We start from the raw sequence: 22,042 nt of genomic DNA on the forward strand, positions 1-22,042 counted from the left end.
GTCACCTTTTGTGTCTATTTTTATAGAGTAATGAGATGGATTTCAATATTATTGTTCTGTGACTTGTTTTGTTCCTTTCAAATTAAGCCTTTTAGAATAAAACTGTATTTTTTCTAGTTGCAAAAGTAGTAACACATACTCACTGTAGAAAAGCTGAAACAATAGTAAAACACAAAGAATAAGAGAGAGTGAGTGATCTTCAGTATCCAGAGATCACTGGAGTCCTGTAGCTTTTAATTTCTTCAGGGGAAACCACAGGGAGATAAAGGGACAGCCTGTTTCAGCTGGCCATCTGTGTGGGAACACTGGAGCAGAGACTTGGGGCTTTTCTGCTCTAGGTCTCAGAGCAGCTGCTAATTTGTTCTCCTCGGCTGTTTTAGAGCAAAGAGAAACTATTTGAAGTTTTGGACCTGATCATTCCATACTGATTTCTTTTTACTGAAAGCATGAAGAAACCTGGAGAGGGAGAAATTCATTTGAGCAAAATGTATTTTTCTTTCCTGGTGGTGGTATTTTATATACATAAAGCTGCAAAGAAGTAGCTAGAATGAGTCTTCTAAATATGAGAAGATCTGGAGATTATAAGAGAGGAAATTGATTTTTTTTTAAAAGATTTTGTTTATTTATTTGACAGAGAGAGACCACGAGTAGGCAGAGAGGCAGGCAGGGAGGGTTGGGGAGAAGCAGGTTCCCTGCTGAGCAGAGAGCCTGACCTGGGGCTCGATCCAGGACCCTGGGATTATGACCTGAGCTGAAGGCAGAGGCTTAATCCACTGAGCCATCCAGGCGCCCCAGAAATTGATTTTATTTATGATTTTTTAAAAAGGTTGGAAGCCTCTATAGATAATCACAGATCTCCCCTCATCTGTGTTCCTTAAAATGTTAGTTTATTCAAGTATTTTCAAAGATGACCCATGACTGAGAAAAGGTAAGTGGTGAAATAAGCTTAGGAAAATGCTTGAAATATAGCCCACTCTCAGAGGCTCCTGAGAGAACACACTAAGATCTCTGAGAGTCTTAGGGTTAAGAAATTGTCCTACGTATATTAACCTGTGGTTTCCCAAATTTATTTGACCATGTACCCCTTTCATCACAGGTTAGTGTGGAGCAGCACGAGGAAGGATCTTTAGGGCCAGAGTTTGAGGATCTAGTGTTAGGAAGTGGGATGTGGTAATTCAAATGGAATCAAAGCAGACATGAGAGCAATGAGAAATGGCTTTATGCTGTAATTAGACACAGAAAAAATTAGAGTAATCTGGGAAACTAAATTGGTACAGTACTTTGAAGAGAAATTTGGCATTGTGTGTTATCGCTAAAGAACTGCTACATTGTGATCTGGGAATTCCTTGCCTGTATACCTCCTCCAGAGTACTTTCCAGACTTTACTGTGCATACAGGTTACCTGGGCATTTTGTTAAAATGCAGACTCTGATCCAGCATATCTGGGGTACAGCCTGAGATTCTGTATTTTTAACAAATTCCCAGCTGATGCTAATGCCTCTAGTCCACACCTTTTGCTTTGAGACAAAGGAAGACAGGAGACCTATGTTTTAGTCCCAGCTTTTCTACTGACTTGCTGGATGACACAGGATGAGTTGCCTCCTGTCTGGGAAGGCCTCTCGTGACTCTAAACCCAGGTTCTGTGGAAGGCCTTGAATCCCCGTCACGGAGGACAATCGTTTGCCTTCTTATGAGATCTCCCACTTTCTGCCTCGGACTGTGTGGGAGCCAGTGGGGAGATTTCATGTATTTACACAAGCACCGGGGGCCCCTCCCTGTCGTCCTCCAGACCCTTGTTACTCTTGCCTGTGTGCATGAGAAGCATATGAGAGTGTTCGTGGCAGTGTTATGTAACAGCATTTATTGGAAACACCTAGATGTCCCTCACAGGAGAATGGAGGGATTGTGGCATATTTATAGAGTGATTAACTGTCAATAAGTTAAAGCCACATGTATTTATATGACTAAATCCCAAAAACATAATAACGAGCATAAAAGAGTAAGTTGTAGAAGAATATGTACAAATAACATAAAAATGAATGTGCATTTAAAAATGCACAACTGTAGCTGCCATGTATAGATAGATATGAATAAAATAGCAGAAGTACAAATTAGATGAACAAATATCAAGTTTTGGGATAATGGATCTTTCTGGAAAGGGGATTTTTTGAGGGGCGGCAAATTTAAGATCAGGGGGAAGTATATGAGGAGGTTCAGATGAGCCCATCATGTGTCACTTCTTAAGCTGAGGGTTGAGTACATAGATGTTCATTATATTCTCTCTTATTCTTGAGCTTTGAAATATTTCAAAGTAAAAATCGTAAGAATAACTGTAAAGGATTAAAAGTAAGCAGAAGAAGTGGCCCTTCTGGCTATGACCAAGTAAGGAGATGACCGGATTTTCTTTTCAGAAGAAAATGACTCTAAAACTGGACAAAACTGACAAAGCAGCCCCTTCAGTGTTCTGGAAATCAACCAGAGGCATATAACAATCTGAGGCTCATTGATGTTTTGAACAGCTGCCAGACTTTGGGTGGGAACAATGGGAAGCTGTGGTGTTTGGCCTGGGGCTGCTTCCCACACTCCCCAAGCTATGTCGCTGGTGGTTTCTGCTGGGGCAGGGCGGGTGGCAAGGACAGAGGGCTAGCCTAGCAGTGACAGAAGGGTGGGTGACACCATGCCCAACACTGTTGTCTCTGGAAGTGACGTCTTGGGGACAGGCAGGTGGAGGAAGGTCAGTGTCTATCTCTCCCAGCCCAAGGTTGCCGCCAAGTATGTTCTTGTCTGAGACCACATGCTCCGTGATTTCAGAGCTGAAGCTGTTTACATTCCCGGACAACCTTGAGACTATGCGCCTGCAGGTAGGAGACAGGACTGGCAGGAGTAAACCAGGCGGGACTGGAAGTGGCCACAGCTTTGAACACTCTTCTCTCCCTACACCCAGATCCATTAGCAGATGATATCAGCCTTACTGATTTGAGATGTTTGAGCACCCGTGTCCAGTAACTGGCTGACAGCTAGTCTTGGAAGAATATTAAATAAGAAGCTGAGCAGAGACATCAGTGACTGCACACCACAGAGGAAGCAGACTTCACAGGTCTAACTTGGCCATGCTACTGAACAAAGCAGGCAAACAGACAAGGCAACAGCAGCAACCTTTAGGGGAAAAAAAGATCAGAATGCAGAGTTGAGACGTTTTATTGTCCAAAAGGTCTGATTTTCAACAAAAGATGACAAGCTATGCAAAGAAATATGAAAGAGTGACTCATACTCAAAAAAGAATCTGCAAGGGCACCTGGGTGGCTCAGTTGGTTAAGCATCCGATTCTTGATCTCAGCTCAGGGCTTGATCTCAGGGTCGTGAGTTCGAGCCCCTCATTGGGCTCTGCACCAGGCACGGAGCCTATTTAGAAAATAAATAAAAGAAAAAGTCAGCAGAAGCTGCTTCTGAATATTCTCAGATGCTGAATTTAGCAGAGAAAGAATTCAAAGGAATTAACATACATTTGGAGAACTTAAAGAAATGATATTTAAAGAATTAAAAAGAAAAATATGACAATAGTGAATGGCACCAGAAGCCAACACATAGAGATTCTCAATAAAGGATAGCAAAATTATGGAAAAGAGCCACATAGAAATCATGGAGTTGAAGAGTACAATATTGGGAATGAAAAACATCATTTGAGGACTTGAATAGCGGATTCAAAACAACAGAAGAATCTGTTAGCTTGGAGGTAGAGCAATAGAAATTATCACTCAGTAGAACAAGTTAGGAAAAAAAAAAATAACCTGAAGAAAATGAACAGAGCCTCTGAGGCCTGTGGGACACTGTCACATTCCAGAAGACCCAGAGTGGCAGAAAAACTATTCCAAGAAATAATAGCTGACAACTTTCCAAATAAGATGCTTTGTAGAAATTAATAAGGTAATCCTAAAAATCAAAGTACCTGGATAGCCCAAAGAATTTTGAGAAAGTACAACCGTGTCGGAAGACTTCAGTAATCAGGGTGTGTGGCATTGGCATAAGGATGGGCCCGTAGACTGATGGGTCAGAACTGAGAATCTACAAATAAACTTTAATGCTCAGTTGATTTTCAGCAAAGGCGCCGTGACCTTTCTGTGGGGAAAAGATAGTCTTTTCAACAAGTAGTCCCAGAAGGGTTGTTCTCCAGATACAAAAGACAAAAAAGGATGAAGACCCTTACCTTCCAATGTATAAGAATGACTTCCCAGTAGATAATAGACAAAATGTAAGAAGTAAAACCACATAAATTTCTAGAAGAAATCATAGGAGAAAGCCTCTGTCATTTAGGACAGAAAGTTCTTACTCCAAAACACTATCCATAAAAGACAAGAACAGTGTTAGTCTTAAAGAAGTGAAATACCTTATTATTCAGAAGAAAAAAAAAATTGGAGAAAAAAGAAAAAAGAAATTGGCAGTAATAAGACAATTTTATAATGGGCAGAGGATGTAATAATTTAACATTTCATCAGTTATTAGAAAATAGTTGAAACAATGAGATATTATTTCATACTCACTAGAATGACTACAATAAAAAAAGTCAGATATGGGGCACCTGGGTGGCTCAGTGGGTTAAGCCGCTGCCTTCGGCTCAGGTCAGGATCTCAGGGTCCTGGGATCGAGTCCCGCATCGGGTTCTCTGCTCAGCGGGGAACCTGCTTCCTCCTCTCTCTCTCTGCCTGCCTCTCTGCCTACTTGTGATCTCTCTCTGTCAAATCAATAAATAAAATCTTTTTTTTAAATAAAAAAAAATAATAAAAAAGTCAGATATGACCATGTTTTGTTGAGGATGTGAGTAAACTGAAACCCTTGTGCACTGTTGGTAGGAATGTGAAATAATACAACCAGTTTGGAAAACAGGCAGGGTTTTTTTTAAGTGACACACAAATTTACCATATTTCCTGCTTCCGGGAATCTACCTAAGAGAAATGAAAACAGTGAGATGTCCACGTGAAAACTTGTGCATGAATACTCATTGCATTATTTACAGAAGTCTAAATGATGGCAACAGCACGAGTGTCCATCAGCCAGCCAGTGGAAAAACAACATGGCGTAGCTGCAGTACGGAACACAGTTCAGCAATTACACGGAGTTGACCGCTGACACCTGCAGCAACACGGATAGACCTCCGAAAGCCTTATGCCCGCGGGAAGCCCGGAGTTAGAAACATCTGCGAATGGCACAATTTCTAGGTCTAGGGAAGTCCCACTCGTAGAGACACGAGGCAGGTTAGTGCGTGTACAGGCTGGGGGCTGGGTGTGCAGACCACCCGCTTGCGGGCACAACAGAACTTTAGGGGGTAATGAAAACATTCTAAAACTGGCTGATGGTGGTTGCACACCCCCTGTGAATTTACCCAAATCAGTGAATTTACATTTCCAGAAAGTTATGGCATGTAAAGTAACACTTCTTTAAACTTGTTCAGAAGTGGGATCTGGGACGTCCAACTGGCTCAGTCGGTGCAGCACGTGACTCTCGATCTTGGGGTCATGAATTTGAGCCCCACGTTGGGTGTAGAGATGACTTTTTTTTTTTTTAAGATTTTATTTATTTATTTGACAGAGAGAAATCACAAGCAGACGGAGAGGCAGGCAGAGAGAGAGAGAGAGGGAAGCAGGCTCCCTGCTGAGCAGAGAGCCCGATGCGGGACTCGATCCCAAGACCCTGAGATCATGACCTGAGCCGAAGGCAGCGGCTTAACCCACTGAGCCACCCAGGCGCCCCTAGAGATGACTTTTTTTTAAAATGTGGTACAGGCTAACGGTCAAAAGCAACACAAAAATTCTTAAACTGGAAGCTTTGTTTGAGTTGTACGCCCCTAAGTATTCTTACTTTGACTTTGAGACACTCATAGCAGGTGTTCATGAGGTTATCTCTTGTGGCTTTGGTTCTCATTTTCAGTGTTCAGGGTGGAATGTTACAGGCCAGATAAGGATGGAATGATGAGCCAAGGGCACCTGGGTGACTCAGTGGGTTGGGCCTCTGTCTTCGGCTCAGGTCATGATCTCAGAGTCCTGGGATCGAGTCTCACGTTGGACTCCCTGCCCGGCAGGGAGCCTGCTTCCCTTCTCTCTCTGCCTACTTATGATCTCTGTCTCTCTCTCAAATAAATAAATAAAAATCTTTTAAAAATAATAATAAAATGTGAGCCAAAAAAAAGTAAAAATAAAGACAATCACTTTGCTTTACAAGGAGTAGAGACATGCTAAGTGCCTGTGTGTGTGAGACAGAAAGATTACCTCTCAAGTTGTGACCTTAACACAGAGGTTAAATATTTCAGAGTTACGAATTCTCTATCTGAACCAAACTGCTCTAGGATGATGCGGTTTATTTTATTTACACTGTGTAACTGGGAAGTTACACAGATTATTTAAATGAAAGCATGGATGTATTGTTAACAAAAGCAGTGGAAATAAATCCATTCACTGAAAAGATTTCTGAAGTATACTTTATTTTTTATTAACATATAATGTATTATTTGTTTCTGGGGGCAGGTCTGTGATTCATCAGTCTTACACACTTCACAGCACTCACGATAGCACATACCCTCCCCCATGTCCACCACCCAGCCACCCCATTCCTCCCACGCCCCTCCCCTCCAGCAATGAAATACACTTTTACTTTTAATTTTTTTTACTTTTAATTAGAGAAAAATTAAAATGCCATTTTGTTTGGGGATTTGTGGATTCTGCTTAAATGGGCTCATTTTAGGGTGTGAAAGGGTCTTGGTTGTTTCTTGATAGGAGAACTTTTGCCCTTTCTTCTTTGAACCCCTGAGCTATTGTTCACGTGCTGTTTTCCAGGCAGAATTCTGTCTTGGTGTCAGTCCGTTCTCCATGGCGTTGCACCTGTTAACATATTCCTCACCCCAGAAAAGTGTCATGGAATATTTTGTCTGGCTCACAGATCTGTGCTTCCAAAGCAGTCCGACTGTCTTCTACTTTCTTCACCTTTCAGAATCATATTTAAGGGTCTGTCACTGACCTGTAATTCGCCACAGGATTCTGCATCATCTTTTTAGTTACAAAAGCAAAATTAAAACTCTGTCAGATCACAGGGCACCTCTAAAATAGCAAAGAGTTTGGCATTGACAGTCACAAGCCTGGAACTGGAATCCCAGACCCAGTGATGACTAGCCTTAGGACTTGAGGTGAAGGAGTCTTTGAACCATCGTCCTCCTTTGTACAACATCAAGGGCGTCTGCCTAATCACCTAATAGGATGATTGTGACTTTATTGAGGTAATGAATTTGTTAAAGTGTGCGGTTGTTATTTATTCTTCTTGTGCCTTGAATGAGCACTACCTCATTTATAATTATGGAATCAATGTACTTATTTCTCTAACTTTAAGACTAGTACTTATTTTTTTAAATGCCCAAGTCTACTTTTTCTTTGTTCTTCTGGCCTTTCTTCCCTATGACATAATTGTTTCAAGCACGTTTGGTGTAAAATAGTTCATCGACAGATACTAAATTACATTTGCTCTTGCCAAGCGATCTGTGAGCGACCCTTTAGGGCTCTACAGAAGAAGTAAGTGTATGCAGGTGCAGGTCCTTAAGGAACACTTACTCCAATAGGGAGACACGTGCGTGCAATAACTGGGACCACTGAGTGCTGACTTAGGAGGACAGGCCTCGGTATTACCAAGAACGAGTTCCTGACTCTGAAGGCTGGCAGGAACCAATCAGAGGACTTTAGAGAGGAGGCTTTCATTGTGCTAGGCCCTGCCTGGTTGTCGGTACTGGACCAGAGAAGACCCCCTCTGTGGGGGATCCGCGTGAGTCAGAGACCTGCCTGGAGGGGCAGGCGTCTGAGGGTGAGGGCGGAGTATCAGGCTGGGTGGGGTGACAGCAAGCAAAGGGATTTGGCTTCTATATGCTAATTCATGAACAGATATTTTTTGAGCTCCTGTCAGGTCTCCAGGTGTACAAGACCCACGTGAGAGCTGCTGCTTTCAGTGGAGTTATGATCAGAGAAGAGAAACATTGAATCAAAGAGGATAATTACAAGAAGTCCTTATGAGGCCAACGTAGTTCTGCAGAGTCAGAGAGGGCTGTCCTGAGGAGGCGACGTTTGAATGAGAATTCACAAGTTGAGAAGAGTCTTCTAGGCAGGAGAACCCGCAGGGGAGAAGCTCAGAGGTGGGAAAAAGCAACGTGAAAGCCATTTTAGATACTGGGGGGAAGGTTGGGTGAGAGGGTGGATGGGGGCATAGTAAATTCAACTTCAAGGCCTCTCCCTCACAGCAGCTGTGTGCCAAGGCAGGGACTAGGCATTAGAATTTAAGATTGAGGATTTGCAAGCTGTGGGAGGCATAGTCTTTGGTGAGACTCAGTGGCCACCTTGGTTGTGGCGCTGCGCTGGGGCTCAGTGTGCAGGGTCGCACGCCTGCCTCAGCCAACACACTGGGCAGCTGAGCCGCTCTGCTCCGTAGCTGGCTGCTGCTCTTAAGCAGCTGGGAGGTTGTTCCTGGCTTCTCTGCCCTCCCAGTGTGGGCTTGGGGGACCCAGCAGGAAGCATTGGGTGGGGGTGTACAGGAAATGAGCAGTGGCCAAGCAGGCCCCACGTAAGGTGCAAGGACACTTGCCTCCGAGTAACAGCCTATAACTCATAATCTCAAGGAGTGGACCCGAAGATCCGTGTCTCAGCCTTCCCGGGCTGGCCTGTCAGTTCAGCCCACCCTCCATTCAGTCAAGAAACCTTAGATCAATACCTCTCTGTGCATTGCAATGGGAACTACCATGAGTTGGTAAGAGTCCAAAAAACCAACTCTAGGAGACCTGAGTTACCCCCTCAGTGCGTTTACCATCCTGGGTCTCTGCAGTCTCCAGAGCGTCTTGTTGAACCTCCCTGATGGTGTTCTCCTTGGTACTTGCACACTTGACGGGCAGAAGGGAAAAAGGACTGCAGACTTCTTTATGTGAAAGCATGTATCTTGCTGTTCTCTGCAGTGGTCAGCAGAATGCTGTGAGCAAAATAAGTGTGCACTGCACTGAAATGACTTCATGAAGATACTTAGTTTTATTGAGCTTTCCTTCCACTTAAGGACAGAGTTTATAACTGACCTAAAAATTACACATTGTTAAATATAAATATTTTGTTTTCTTGCTTTGTCAACGATGTTCCAAGAGCTTGCCCGTGTTTGTTCTACTGAATGCCCTTCATCGGGTGCCTGAAGGACATCTTTCCCAGTGCAGTGTCCGTGACATCATTGACAGGAAGGACAGCTCAATTTGTGGTTTTATTCGTTACCTCTAGTTAAAGAATGAGTTCTTTGTAATGTAGTTAGCGGATGTGTGGTAGTATAAAAGGGAAGTTATGGGCTCTTGGATAGTTTAAAATGTACATTTGTCTGAAAGTTAAGGATTTATTTTCTTGGACTTTAAAAATTTATATAGGCTTTACTGTTACTGTTTATCAGTCTTCCATTGTGTCAAACCATTGTCAAGTTGGAAATCTCTTACGGTTTTATCTGTGGACAGTCTTTCCGTTGTTAGTAGAAAAATGTAATTTAGATAAAAATGCAACCAAATAATAATGTTGCTTTTCAGTCTTGGTATCAGCCAGCATTATCAGGTGCTTCTTACTGTTCCTTTGGCTGCTTGCAAAGAATTACTTGATGGCCCTTTACCTTCTTTTTCCCATCATACTCCTTAAAGAAAAAAACACTTCTATAGCTCTATATTTACTATTGAGCAATAAATAGAAAAATATCACTTTGTACAGTATAGAAAATTTACTTTGTGAATATAAAAAATCATTTTATGAAAGCAAGTAAAGATAAATCATAAACATACTGTAAAATATCTTTAAATATCAGTAATTTGGGCCCCTTAGTGTAAGTCTAGTATCTTTATCCTTAAAAAAAACCATCACAAAAATAGAGTCACACTGTTGTTTTAGTATGACTCTATTAATTAATTATGAGCTGTGTTTAAGTAAGTTTTAGCACTTAAAGTTTTTTTTGTTCTAATTGAATATGGATTTAATTACCTCAGAAAAGATGGAGCCTACAGTTTAAATGTACTGCTGTGATAGGAAAGAAGAATTTGTGTGTATCTCTTTGCCTGAGTTGCAAATATTTCTCTTTTATCTTCCATGCAATCCACTTTTAGAAATGTGGAATTATTAAAAAAAAAAATCTAAAACTGAAACACTTAATGGGATAGAGGAGAAAACTCAGAAATAAACCCACAACTGTATGGTCAATTAATCTTTGACAAAGCAGAGAAGAATATCCAATGGGAAAAAGACCGTCTCTTCAACAAACAGCGTTGGGAAAACTGGACAGCCACATGCAGAAGAGAAAGTGTACCACTTTCCTATACTACAGACAAACATAAATTCAAAAAAGATACAGAAGACCTAAACGTGAGACCTAAAACCATAAAAATCCTAGAAGATGATACAGGCAGTAACCTCTTTGACTTTGGCTGTGGCATCTTCTTTCTAGATATTTCTCCTGAGGCAAGGGAAGCAAAAACAAAAATAAACGATTCAGTCTTCATTAGAGTAAAAATCTTATGCACAGAGAGGGAAATAATCAACGAAACTAAAAGGTAACCTATGGAATGGGAGAAGATATTTGCAAACCACATATCCGATAAAGAACTAGTATCCAAAATACTATAAAGAACTTATCAAACTCCACACCTGAAAAACAATCCAATTAAAAAGTGGGCAGAAGACATGAACAGCCATCTCTCTGAAGAAGACATCCAGATGGGCAACAGACACATGAAAATATGTTCATCATCAACCATCATCAGGGAAATGAAATTCAAAACCACAGTGATATCACCTCACACCTCTCAGAACGGCTAAAATCAGGAACACAAGAAACAACGGGTGTTGGTGAGGATATGGAAAGAAAGGAAACTCGTGCACTGTTTGTAGCAATGCAAGCCGGTGCAGCCACTGTGGAAAACAGTATGAGGTCTCCTCAAAAACTTAAAAATAGACCTACCTTGTGCCCCAGTAATCGCACTACTGGGTACTTACCAAAGAATACAAGAACACTAATTCTAAGGGGTACAGGCACCCCTATGTTTATAGCAGGATTATTTCTGATAGCCAAGATAGGGAAGCAACCCAAGTGTCCACTGACTGTTGAACGGATAAAGAAGATGGGGGGGGGTGTATTTACAATGGAATATTACGAAGCCATCAGAAAGGATGAAATCTTGCCATTATCGACAACATGGATGAAACTAGAGAGTATACCGCTAAGCAAATGAATCAGAGAAGGACAAATGTGGAATTTAAGAAATAAACAAGCAAAGGGGAGAGAAAAGAGGCAAACCAAGACACAGACTGTTAACTGTAGAGAACAAGCTGATGGTCACCAGAAGGGCAGGGGTGGGGGAATGGGGGAAATGGGTGATGGGAATTAAAGAGGGCATTTATGGTGAGCACTGGGTATTGTGTGGAATTCTTGAAGCACTGTTTTGTACACCTGAAACTAATATAACACTGTATGTTTACTGGAATTAAAAACTTCACAAAAATAAAACGGAAACACTTAAGCCATAGTTTTTTAAAACTAAAAATTGCTTATAAAAAATACCTGCTGATGGTTCTGTTCAAAAACCATCCCAGAAGCTCTGATGCTTTCCTTTGTGTCTCTGAATCTTAATTGAAGTGGAAGCGAAGAGCCCGTCCATCTGCCAGAGACTTGAGACAGTCTGTCCACTCACCTTCCTGTCTAACTCTGACCTTGCGGGCTCGGTCTCCTGAGTGGGTTGCTTGAACTCCCCACTTGGTTTGCCTTTTTATCTTCCTTGGGCTTATCTTTCCCTCACCAGCAGCAGAGGGTGGAAGAAGCCAAAATAACGTAAAGGATCAGCAGAAGTTTAGAATACTGGCTTCAGAAGCAGGTCCATAGTTGACAGGATGGAAGACACGTTTTACTTGGTAGCTTTCGGCGTGTTGACAGGCAGGGCTGCTAGGGAAGGCGGCACGGGAGACCTGGTGGGGAGGCCTCGCAGCACCCCGCACTTGCGGTTTGTCAGGGCGTGGGGCCCTGGGGAGACAAGACATTGCCTGTCCTGCAGGACTGTCCTCTGCATTGTATGACACCTGGCCTCCCAGGCCTGTGCCTACAAAGCCTAGTGACGGATTCTCCATGTGCACAGCCACGTACAGTCCTTCCCCAGAGTCTCAGATAGACACACCCTGAGAGGACTTTTCTGCCCCACTGAGCCCCACTGTCCCCTTCCAGGTCCGGGGTACCCATAGAGGAGGAATGCGGAGGGGTCCCTTGTATATGGCAGCGGGGCAGGGAGGGGGAGGTCATGGGAATGGCAAAATGATGACAGGAAGGCCATGGGCTTATAGACCAGCCCAGAGTAGCACTTCCTGTGTGGTTTGTAACTCCCGCTAGTTCCACATTCCCTGTCAACCTAGGCCGACTTTTTCATTGTTTCTCCCAGTGCAGATCTGCTGGGTGTGAGTTCTTGCATCACTCGTCTGTGAAGATGTCTTTTTTTTTGCCATTGTTTTTCAAGGACGTTGACATAGAATTCTGAGCTGACGATGCTTTCAGCACTTTAAAAAAAAGTGTTTACTTTGTTTTCCAGCCTCCATTCTTCCTGATGAAAGAATGTTCTCTTTTATGTAATGTCTTTTTTTTTAATAAATTCTATTTTTTTTTTTAGAACAGCATTACAGGCAATTGCGAAGACAGTATAAAGAATGCACCCAGTTTCCCGTTAACTTCCTACATTAGTATAGTACATGTGTGGTATCTAGTGACCCAGTCAGCACAGTACACAGTTATTAACGAACATCTGTACTTTATTCACATCTCCTTAGCTGTTACTAATGTCCATTTTCTGTGCCAGGACCCTGTCTAGGAGGGAGGTGTCCTGTGTCTCCTTTGTCTCTGACTGTGACCATTCATAGACTTCCTTTGTTTCTGATGGTTTTTGAGGACTCCTGCTCAGGGATCCTGTAGCACGGTCTTCAGCTGGGACGTGTTTGATGTCATTCTCTTCATCAGACTGAGGATCTGGGGCTTTGAGAGTATGATCACAGGGTACACACTGTCAACATGAATGACCACCATCACCTGGCTGTTCGTTGGGTGTTTGTCAGGCTTCCTCCCCAGGAAGCTCCTCGTTTCTCTCTTCCGTACGCTACTTTCCAGAAGGAGGCCACGGAACACAGCCCACACGTAAGGAGTATGACTTTTGGGGGATGACTCTGCGTGGATGATTTGTTTCTTCTCTGCTTCTTAATTTATTCATGTCTTGATACCAGTGTGGACTTGCAGATGGTTATTTTATACTTTGTGTTAGAATACAGTGCTGCTTTACTTGTTCTTGTCACTCAGACTCTTCTGTCGTTGGCCCTTGGGAGCACTTTCACGTGGCTCTGGGTCCTTAGACGTGCACTCGTTACCATGGGTATTGGGTTTTTGGTTTTTGGTTTTTTGTTTTGTCTTATTTTTGAGCACTTTCTTCCTTTCTGGTGCTCTGAGATCTCCAGGCTTATCTTAGATGCACTTCCTGTCCCAAATGGAGAATCGGCTATTTTCTCCCAGGAGCTCTGGTTCCCCTGACTGGAGAATGACATTAGAAACCAAGCTGTGGGCGTTAGGTGTGCTTGTTACCATTGTGGTTTTGTTGCTTCTGGGCCCTCTGTGCTGACAGAGCAAGGGAATATGTGTATAAATACCAACCCTTTCCTGTACACATATCCACAGATACTTCCGTACGTAACCCTGGGTGTCTGTGTCAAGCTAAGAATGAGTCCATACCCAGGTCTCCAGCTCTAACCCATGACCACATGCATCATTCTAGCCTCCCCCGCTTACCTGCCTCTAAACTCCCACTGCAGCCGCAAGAAACCTGGCTCCCACAACCCACCATCCGCTTTCCTGTTGAGTTCACTGAGTGCCCACAGACTTAGAGATCCTTAAACGTAAATAACAGGTCTGCAGGCTGTCACATTGTTGGTGCTCGGTGCATGTCTTCTCTGGGTAGAGTGCCTCACTCAGTACTGAACCTTTCTCTCTCCTCCCATTCAAAATGCTTATATCAAAAATTTGTAAGAAAATATAAAGGTGGGTATCTTAACTTGAAAATGACATGAAACTAGGTGGATCTTGGAACACACGAAACAATGAAAAGAAGGTATTCGTTAAGTTAACCTACAAATGGGCTCAAAAAATTAGCAGCAAGAGTTGGTGGAGACTTGGGTTAAGTAATAGTTTGATCAGAGGAACCCTGGGAACCTTGTATCCTGTAATCCCTGCTTGCGCTAACATGTGTCCTGGTTGCCAAAAAGTACATTGGAAGCTTGGGTTGTATCCTTGGGAACATAATATTCAGAGGTAGGGAGAGGTTAGCCCCGTGCTGCTCTTAATATTGGATGCATTATATTCATTTTTAGCATTTTGTTTTAATAAATAAAATGCTAAAAATGAATACAACTTAATAAAGACATTGAAAAACAGATGTTTTTCAAATGAACAGGTTGGAAAAGATCTGTAAATAGTGATTTACCATTTGGAATTTGAGCATGAAAATGAATAATGACAGTAATGATTTTATTAGCCCATTAAATAACAAAGGAACATGAATTCATACTAATCTTTATTTTTATTTTATTTAAGAGAGACAGAGAACGAGCACACGAGTGGGGTGAGGGGCAGAGGGAGAAGAAGAAGCAGACTCCCTGCTGAGCAGAGACCCTGATTTCATGCTCAATCCCAGGACCCGGGGATCATGACCTAAGCGGAAGGCATATGCTTAACCACCTGAGGCACCCAGGCACCCTGAGGTCATACTAATCTAAAAAGTAAAAGTATATTGAAATCTTGATGAGGAATGGAGTAGTTACCAAATCTCAAAGTACCTCCCCACAGAATACTTACGAATTACAAAGAGGGGAAAGAGTGGCTTCACAGCAGAAATGGCTGGAGAACGTCCCTTTGGCAAAGCATGTGATCAGAAGGAACTTCCGCATTGTCGGGCTGTGTCCTGACTGCACCACCTGCTAGGACACGCTGAACAGAGCACAGCCTCACTTCTTTTGGGGCTGCTGCCAGAAATGTGTGACCTGAATCCAGCTCCATGGAGACGCTGGATCCATCCAGACGAAGGGGCTGTCTGTCATCTTCCCAAGTGTCAAGGTTGTGGGCATCAGGGAGTGTTTGAGAAACTGGTCCAGACTGACAGCCATAGGATGAGATGGCTGAGGGCAGCACATACAGCCCTGATCCCTTTCTGCTCTAGGATGTGGTTGGGAAACGGATGCTCAAGTGGGCTCCGAGATGAGGCCGTAGTAATGCGTCAGTGTTCACTTCCCGGCTCGATGGTTGTACTTGGTAAATGGTTTTTGTTTGTAGGAGAAGACACACTAAATGTTTGGAGGGGATGACATGTTTCACCAGTAACTTACTCGTGAATGGTTTGGAGGAAAAGAGGTTTTTAGACCATACCTCCAGCTTTTCTGTGTTGGGTTCTTTAAAAATGTTTGTAAATGAATAATCTGGGGCTCTGGGAGGAGCTAGGTGGAGAAAATCCTGAGGTGGAGTACCAGAGAAGCGGTCTTTGGCTATCTGAATGAAGGACTGCTGCGTGGAAGAATTTTTGTCCATTCTGGGACTTACAGCATGAAGTCGGGTGTTTCTTATATCTGGCGGCATCTTACGGTTTACTGGGAGGATTTTTCCTTCGTAACCGTTGATGGTGTTTTACACAATCGATAGTGAAATATAGTGTATTTGTTTGGTGGTGCTTCTCAACCGAAGAGAACCAGGAGCCATGAATGGGCATTTAGGAATCAAGATTTTAATTATAGGAAGACCTTTCCAACACTTAGAACTACCTGTGGCTCAAGCTAGCTACCTGAACTGGTCAGGAAGTTATTTGTATTGTGTTGAAGAAGACCCCTAAGAACGCTCTTAACTCAAAGATTATCTGACCTCTGCTGACTGGTGATTGTCTCCCCAGTTACCCCTTCCCCTCGTTTCTGCCTCTAAATGAAGGAAGAGAAAGTGACTTTCTCTTCCGTGCAGGTCTTGGCTCCTACTGTCTTTTTTGAGGAGGAAGAGATAGATTATGTGACGGGTGCATACAGTCAGGAGATGGTATAAGAACAGAAACCACCTTTTGAACACTGGGCGTTGAGCCTTTGCTCTCCTTGGGCTGAGACTGAAGGGACAAGGTTTTAGTAGACCCTGGCTCTTGCTGAGGATGGACTGCAGTCGAGTATTGTCAGGAATTAATCGAGTCACTTTGGAGTCCCCCTTGTGGCTCACCCATGGAGCCCCTGAATGTCAGCCTTGTCAGGAGAGTCCAGGTCCAAGCCAGTCAGCACTGTGCAACTGGGGCACCACCCGGATGCTGTGGGGCCCGTGCTTTCTAGATGCAGTGCAGCTGCTTTCCCAGTGACACAGCTTCACCCTTCATTCCTGTGTTCCACACACTCATGTCGCCACGCTCCTCAGAGGCCTTGACTCCTGGCTGACTTACCTGTGCACAGCCCTGCCGTCATCCCAGGCGGCCTCCCAGTCCACAGGGAAAGTGCACACCTGGCCTGACTCCCATCCTCAGTATCTCCCAGAATCGCTAACATCTCTGGTCTCGAGTCCAGTGTCCTGTTCTCTGACTGTTGCTTCTTCCCTTTCTCTCCTCTCCTCCTTACCTTCTGTTTTGCTGAAGCTTCTGGGTCCATTTTCTTGCAGTTCTCCTCCCCTGGGCATGATGCCTCCATTCTGCTTGGACTGTATGAGCCACAGTTTCAGTCACTGTGACAGACAGCTTCGTTTGCGCAATAGAGTGTCTACTGTCACATGACTGTCTGTTACCTTTAGGCCCATTTGGCTCCCAAAATGCTTTGAATGTCAGGTTAAGAAGTTTGAACTTTATTTAGCTAACAGAAGGGGTAAAGACTTTTCTTTGTTTTTTTTTTTTCTTTAATTTTTGTTGAAGCATGGCTGACACCCAGTGTTATCTGAGTTTTGGGTTTACAACATAGGGATCTGACGATTCCATGCACGAGTCCGTGCTCACCACAGGGTCACATCCTCTGTCACCATGCGGAGTTAGTACAGTATTCCCGGCTGTATTCCCTATGCCACACTTCCCGTCTCTGTGACTTACTTGTCATGGCGGGCTTGTACCTCTCAGTCTCCTTCACCTATCTCGTCCATCCCTCACCCCCGGCCCCTCTATATAAAGAGTCTGGTTTTTGTTGGTTTGCTCATTTGTTTCGTTTTTTTAGTTTCCATATAGTTAGATCATAATGGCATTTGTCTTTCTCAGCCTGACTTTTTTTTGCTTTGCATACTGCCCTCTGGGTCCCTCCGTGTTGTCGCAGATGTCAGAGGCTTTGAACAGAGTGACAGGACAAATTAGGCATTAGAAAAATGCTGGCAGATCTCAGCAGGATGTCTATAATTGATAGAACCTGCCATCTACATCTGTCAGAATTAAAGCTGTATTCATTTCCTAAAAGAATTAGCCAATCTTTTTTTTTTTTTTCTCTCTCCCCCTTGAGTTCCTAAAGGGGGTCAAAGGAGAGAAGAATGAGTCCTGGGTTTGAAGAAGCCAGAAGTGTTACAGATAAATGTTTGCGAAGGATTGAAGTCTGTGGAAGGCAGAGTGAAAAGAGAGCCTGAGACCACTTGTGAGCAGACTCCCTGAGGCACAGGATGGTGGGTGCTGTGGTCTGTGCAGCTTGACTTGACAGAGAGAGCTACAGAAAGTCCCTGGGTTAGGCCCCCTTTTCCCTCAGCAGCAGCCAGGTTGGAACCGGAAAGCAAATTTAATTCTCTCACCTAAAGTGTTAGTGTTCTGTTTTTCTGTTTTATATGTAAACATAGGTCACTGAATTCTGTAGGAAGAAGTCTGATGCCACTGACCGTAACCTACCAGAAGTTATACTGGTTTCACTGCAGATGCTTAGGGAATACCGCACCTCCCTGAACCTTTTTATGGGAAATACACTAAAATCACCTAAGAGCTTGAAAATTCCCTAAAACTTTGGCAGGTGATTTGAACTTAACAAACATCTTCTTCCGTTAAGAGATAAAACCTCTACAAAGTGGGGTTTTGTATAGGGAGGTTGTTTTCTTTTTTTTAAAAAAAATTGAGTAAGCTTATAGTAAAAAAGTAAAGCAGCTTACAGTAAAAGCACCTCTCTCCCCTTGTGGCCTGATGCCTCAGGCAGCTCATTTGTTTCCTTCCTGGATCTGCCTTTCTAAGGTGAAACCATCAGCCACCCCGCTGGACTGGGCTTGCCCTGAGAGGGAAGAACGGCTATGTGTGGGTCAGGGCTGGGGGCTTCTGGTACTTCCCATCTGGAAGGACTCCCGGAGCTGAAGCTCGGATCCCTGTGAAAGCCGTGGGGATAGTGTTGGCCAGCAGGTTCGTGCTTCCCTGGGGTGGTCGGGAGGAATGAATGAGAGGGAGTTCCGGAATTCAGTTGGAACAGTTCTGTATCAGAGCTCAGTTTCTTGAAGGTGAAAAATGAATTAAGGAGGTGATAAATTAATTAAGGAGACGAAGTATTCAGGGAGGAAATGTCATGATTTGAAACTGTTCTGGGGTTTGCAAATTCTCCAAAGGAGAAGGAATTTTTTTTTTTAAAGGCAAAGGTGGGAGAGAAAGAGTAGAACTGTTTTCATAAAGTAGCCAAATTCAAGCAGTGGAAACACAGATTCACAGAAAATAGGTAAAAGCAGGGATTGCACTTAGATTTTTACTGATTTATCATCTCTGGTAAATTAATCCTGGGTGCTGGGCAAGTTGAAATGCTTGGGATTCTGAGGCCATATCTGTGATTTATTAGCAGTGTTAGCTAAAGGTTAGGATTAGGGTTAGTGGTAGTAGATGTTCCAGATATTTGTCATCTCTCCTTGAGTGTTCACATCATTGTAGTCTGATTAAGTCTTTAACTCTTAACAGTCACCACTTAACCTAACGTGACCTTTATCCTGAGGCTTATACCCTCTCTGGCCTTACTATCAGATCTTTAAAAGTCAGGTGACCGAGGCATCCTTCATTCAGGGTCTTTGAGCCCAGATCAGCTTTAGGGGTGGGAAGTGAGGAGATGAATGAAATCAGCAGAACAGGGCTTTTCTTGTTAGGAGGGTCTCCTGTCATCAGATACTTTAAGTGAGTTACAGGCAGAAAGGGTTAAGAACCGAGCGGCTTGACTAGTATTCTCACAACCTGCTGTCATTTTTCTTCATTTTGCTTGAGGAGCAGTGGCTTAGCCCCCTTGCCTGTCCTGCTAGCAATCTCCCCCTCTCTGCTAGCCTATACGACTGCCTCCCTGGCTTCTCTCTCTAGCCCCTTTAAGATTTTTCTTTGCTCCAGGCCCCTGGCTGGCTCAGTCCGTTAAGCGTTCAACTCTTGGTCTCGGCTCAGGTCCTGATCTTGGGAGGTTGAGAGTTCAAGCCCCACAGGCCCAATATGGAGCCTACTTTAAAAAAAAAAAAAAAAAAAAGATTCTCCTTTGCTCTTTTTTTTTTTTTTTTAAATAGGTATACCTTTTATTTATCCATTACTTTGTTTAGCTTTTTTTTTTTTTTTTAATTGAATTGCAATTGGATTCTCCTTTGCTCTTTGAGAGTAAGGACAGTTTTCTCATAATCAAGAACAGGTATAAAGGAAAAAATCCTCTTGTGTGTGTGTCTCCTGTGCTAGTCACACATATGCTTCTGTGACACTTCCAGTCGCCTATTGTGTGGGGCTTTCGCCTGTATGAAGCAATTCTCAGCCATACCAACTGGGTGTCCAAGAATTCAATTGGATTCTGACCCTGTCTGCCTGGAGTTCGGATCATATCCCACGGGTTAAGAGCTCAGACCCACAAGGCTGCCCCCTCCCTGCCCCAACCAAAAGTCCTAGGCCGTCACCTGTACTTTACCAGCTAGCTATAAATCAGTTTTCCCACAACCCCCTCATAGTGTCCCAAACTTTGTTAGAATGGCTCACAGAACTCAAGGAAACACATTTACTGGTTGATTATGAAGGGTATAGGAAAAGGTACAGATGAATGGCCAGCTGAAGATGCTCAGGGCAAGGTTTGTGGGAAGGGGCCCTCTAGTTTGCTGCCCTCCCAGCCCCCACACATGCTTACCAACCCAGAAGTTCTCCAGACAGCACAGTGTGGGAGTTTTTATGGAGAATTCATCACATCAGCATGATCGGTCATTAACTCAGTCTCTTTTTCCTCTCCCCTCCCCAGAGGATGGAGGGTATGGACTGAAAGTTCCAAGCTTCTCTTCATGGCCCACTACTCGTCTACTAGTCATCTCATTAAAACAAAAGACTCCTGTCACCAGGAAGTTTCAAGGGACTTAAGATCACCATGTCAGGATCCAAAACCAGATATCAGAACAAAAGATGGTCCTCATGCTCTTATCACTTAGGAAATTGCCAAGGGTTTTAGTAGCTCTGTGCCAAGAACCTGGGGAGACCAATATATCTGTTTTTTCTTACTTCACAGCCTGTAAATTTTCTGTCTTTAAAAAACAGACGTTAGGATGGGGAGCACCTGGCTGGCTCAGTTGGTAGAGCATGCAACTCTTGATCTTGGTGTTGTAAGTTTGAGCCCCACATTGGGTATAGAGATCACTTCAAAATAAAATCTTTAAAAACAAAAAAAGATAGGGTGCCTGGGTGACTCAGCTGGTTAAGCAACTGCCTTTGGCTCTGGTCATGATCCCAGAGTCCCAGGATTAAGGATTAAGTCCCAGCTCCGCGGGGAGTCTGCTTCTCCCTCTGACCTTCTCCTCTCTCTCTCTCAAATAAATAAAATCTTAAAAAAAAAAAAAAAGTAAACATTAGGGAACCTTGATCATAGTATGTGCTCAATAAATATCATTGAGAGGATGGTTGAAATAATTAACCGCTTCTTTTCCCAAACAGCTTTCCCGTTGAAATTAGGTGATGTTCACTTAGTGTTCTTTGAACAAGAGAAATTGTGTGGATCGGTTTCCCCAGCTACCTGTGCAGCTTTCCCTGCTCCTCTCCCAGCTTGAGTCTTCAAGAGGAAGCCTCAGAACTGGTTTCTAAAACCCTTTGTGCCTGGTGCGATTATAAAGCAATGAGACTGATTGTCATGTGTCGGTTGTGGGATCCGTCTCAGTTACTTTATAGCCGGGCCTGGTACCCGACACCGCACACCGTTCCCTGCCAAACAGCAGTTTAAAAGCACAGACCTAAGGTTTCTAAATGGAAAATGTAAATGGTTTAGCATTACTTGATGATTTCTCTCTCACTCACTGATCAGAACTCTTAGATGTTAACTTTGTTGCTTTCTTTACTTATGCAGTTTTCTTTTTGTTTTTTGAATTTTTTTTTAAATTAGTATTCTGATAAAATGGCTGGCACGATTTTGAATAAGGTAATACAAAAGGTCTGTGTGCCACCAGGTTAAATTCTTCATGAAGCTTTTAATTATTGACTTTCTTTTCAGTTGCCTGTGGCCTTTTGACTGCCTGGGATAACGAGGGTAATTCTTTTAGCTAAAGATGGTAAACACATAAACCAAACACTTAGCAGAATTCATTGATGAAGTCTTTGAAAGGGCAAGTTCTGGGGTATTTGTTCATTTGGCTTTGGTGGTTTACATTTACGTGCAGACCTTATTCAGACTTGGATAAATAGTTATAATTTTCTCTTTCCTGAAATAGAAATGTTTGTTCTCCTTCCTGCGACCCCCAGAGTCCTAGTCCTTGCTTTGAAGTGTGCTGGAAGTTGCACATTGCCACCAGCCCCGGCTTAGGAAGGAGGCTCGTCAGCAGCTCAACTGGTGTGGTTCGGCAGCCCTTTTTCCTGGAAAGGAAGTGGGAAATGACCTCCCTTTGTGGAGGAGGAAAGGAGCAGTTATTTCACGCTCCACAGGAGAGGGAGTAACTTGCCTTGACGGTGTTACTCCTCCTGGAGATTACATAAGTGAAGGAGGTGGATGGCTCAAAGAGAACCTCGCATCCTGGTGTTTGCCTTCAATGGCTTGTCACTGTGGCAGAACCTCTGGACCGCTGTTAGAAGCCGGAAGGG

General features: G+C 43.4%; 1 protein-coding gene across 1 annotated transcript in view; it reads left to right on the forward strand.

Annotated features, from left to right (window-relative positions):
• The window catches only part of RNF130 (ring finger protein 130), a 102,151-nt gene that overhangs the window by 33,678 nt on the left and 46,431 nt on the right, over positions 1-22,042 (forward strand). The window lies entirely within an intron of this gene.

The sequence above is a fragment of the Neovison vison genome, chromosome 1 (assembly GCF_020171115.1).
Source record: "Neovison vison isolate M4711 chromosome 1, ASM_NN_V1, whole genome shotgun sequence".
NCBI classification, from domain to species: domain Eukaryota; kingdom Metazoa; phylum Chordata; class Mammalia; order Carnivora; family Mustelidae; genus Neogale; species Neogale vison.